Genomic DNA, 3,213 nt, shown 5'->3' on the forward strand with positions numbered 1-3,213 from the left:
CTAGTTCAATTCCTGGATATCCTTGTTAACTTTCTGTCTCGTTGATCTGTCTAATGTTGACAGTGGGATGCTAAAGTCTCCCATCATTATTGTGTGGGAGTCTAAGTCTCTTTGTAAGTCTCTAAGGACTTGCTTTATGAATCTGGGTGCTCCTGCATTGAGGGCATATATATTTAGGATAGTTAGCTCTTCTTGTTGAATTGATCCCTTTACCATTGTGTAATGGCCTTCTTTGTCTCTTTTCATCTTTGTTGGTTTAAAGTCTGTTTTATCACGGACTAGGATTGCAACACCTAACTTTTTATGTTTTCCATTTGCTTGGTAGATCTTCCTCCATCCCTTTATTTTAAGCCTATGTGTGTCTCTGCACATGAGATGGGTCTTCTGAATACAGCAAACTGATGGGTCTTGACTCTTTATCCTGTTTGCCAGTCTATGTCTTTTAATTGGAGCATTTAGTCCAGTTACATTTAAGGTTAATATTGTTATGTGTGAATTTGATCTTGTCATTATGATGTTATCTGGTTATTTTGCTCATCAGTTGATGCAATTTCTTCCTGGCATCGATAGTCTTTACATTTTGGCATGCTTTTGCAGTGACGGGTACTGGTTGTTTCTTTCCATGTTTAGTGCTTCCTTCAGGAGCTCTTGTAGGGCAGGCCTGGTGGTGACAAAATATCTCAGCATTTGCTTGCCTGTAAAGGATTTTATTCCTCCTTCACTTATGAAACCTAGTTTGGCTAAATTTGAAATTCTGGGTTGAAATTCTTTTCTTTAAGAATGTTGAATATTGGTCCTCACTCTCTACTGGCTTGTAGAGTTTCTGCCAAGAGATCTGCTGTTAGTCTGATGGGTTCCCTTTATGGGTAACCTGACCTTTCTCTCTGGTTGCCCTTAACATTTTTTCCTTCATTTCAAAGTTGGTGAATCTGACAATTATGAGTCTTGGAGTTGCTCTTCTTGAGAAGTATCTTTGTGGTCTTCTCTGTATTTCCTGAATTTGAATGTTGGCCTGCCTTGCTAGATTGGGGGAGTTCTCCTGGATAATATCCTGCAGAGTGTTTTCCAACTTGGTTCCGTTCTCCCCATCACTTTCAGGTACACCAATCAGACGTAGATTTGGCCTTTTCACATAGTCTCATATTTCTTGGAGGCTTTGTTCATTTCTTTTTATTCTTTTTTTCTCTAAACTTCTCGTCTAGCTTCATTTCATTCATTTGATCTTCAATCACTGATACCCTTTCTTCTAGTTGATTGAATCGGTTACTGAAGCTTGTGCATTTGTCACGTAGTTCTTGTGCCATAGTTTTCAACTCTATCTGGTCATTTCAGGACTTCTCTACATTGGTTATTGTATCTAGCCATTCGTCTAATCTTTTTTCAAGATTTTTATCTTCTTTGCGATGGGTTTGAACTTCCTCCTTTAGCTTGGAGAAGTTTGATCATCTGAAGCCTTCTTCTCTCAACTCGTCAAAGTCATTCTCCCTCCAGCTTTGTTCCATTTCTGGTGAGGAGCTGTGTTCCTCAATTGGAAATGCAGAAATCTCTCATCTTCTGTGTTGCTCACAGGGAGCAACACAGTGAGGGAGCTGTGGGAGCTGTAGCCTGGGAGCTGTAGCCTGGAGCTGTTCCTATTCGGTCATCTTGGAACCCTATTTTTCATTTCTTAACTTGAGAAAGTAAAATTTTTAAAATTACATTTATACCAAGACTAAGTATTCTTTGATTTGGTTTATCATCAGACATTCATTTTAATGCTTGATTTTTTTTTTCTGCTAACTCCTGTTTATTCACCTTGCCCTTATTTCTGTTACTCTAGAAATACTTTATTTTCTGTGCAAACCCAAGGTGTTCCAGACCTCTTCCTTCTCTCTGTCATTAATTGTCAAGATGAGTCATGTTTCCATAAAAACTTATTGAGAATTTTTCCACAATTGTCAATATAAGGCCACAAAAGTTTAGAAATTTTCTAAGATTAATCAGCTCTTATGTGGTAGAACTCGTCTTTCCATCAAGGTATCTGATTCTAAAGCACGTGGTCTTCAAACTTTGTTACACTGCCACAGGGTAATTAAGAGACAAAAATTTGGCCAGTTGTCTCTATGAGCCAATTTATAAGAGGTTTAAAATGTGAATTTGGTGCTAAGGTAACATTGGGAACATACTGAGATGGAGAAAATTCTATTTCACAGAGAAACTGTCAATGATTGCAATGGTTGGAAGAAATATTTGAAAAGCCACTTCTAGTGCTTTCAAGAATAGGATGTGCACATGTGGGACCATTGTTAAATCGTGTGGGTCAAGGGAGCAGGTTTAACCATTAGTCCTCCTTTGCTACTTATCCTTCATAAAGAATTCAGCCACTGTACTAAATTGGTGGTGAGCAAATATTTAAGAAATATCAGTTTGAAAGAGTAGAAAGTGATTAGCTTATTGGCAGTGCCATCTCTCTCAGTCTGTCCTATACTGCTCTGTACTTTGTAGGTCATAAGAAATTCTCATATGAGAAAAATGCATCCATGTCTATACTCTTGCTAAAGCATTTCCCCCACAAAGTACAGAACTATATGTTTAAAGTTTTAGTGGAATGGAAATCATGATATAAGCATGCATGTGTTAGCAAATACAGATGCAAAATTAAAGACTATTTCTCAGTCACAAGAGGAACATGTAAGGCAGACAAAATGTGGAAACTTTTTGGCCAAATTGAAAGGTTAAAACAAAATTGAAAACAAATAGATCACTGATAACATGGCATGTAATATATATTTAATGTTCTCCAGAAGATTTCTTGTAAACTTTATTATGAATGACAAAGTGGTAAAAATCACATTTCCAGGATTGGAGGGTGACACTGAGAATGCTCCAACTTTCTTCCAGGATGCTAAAACATTTATCCTGGAGCACAGCCCACTTTCAGAGACTCATAAATACAATAAGAACATGATGAGACACTGGGAAAACCTGCATCCAAGACTTTCCTCTTCAATACAAGTTTTCCAAAGCAAACCAGGTACAAACCCTTTCCTAGTGAGTGACAAAGACAAAAATATTGCAGTGTTTGTTGTGGACAAAGCCAAGACTTATTTTTGGTATTACAGTGGGAATAGGTCACTCTAAACATAAGTACATTTTTACTATTATCAATGTGTCCTAATAGTGTGAAAGAAGTTTGTACTTATTTTTGTTTTACTATGAATTTCTTCCTTATAT

Source organism: Colobus angolensis, unplaced genomic scaffold, assembly GCF_000951035.1.
Source record: "Colobus angolensis palliatus isolate OR3802 unplaced genomic scaffold, Cang.pa_1.0 Scaffold41, whole genome shotgun sequence".
NCBI lineage: Eukaryota > Metazoa > Chordata > Mammalia > Primates > Cercopithecidae > Colobus > Colobus angolensis.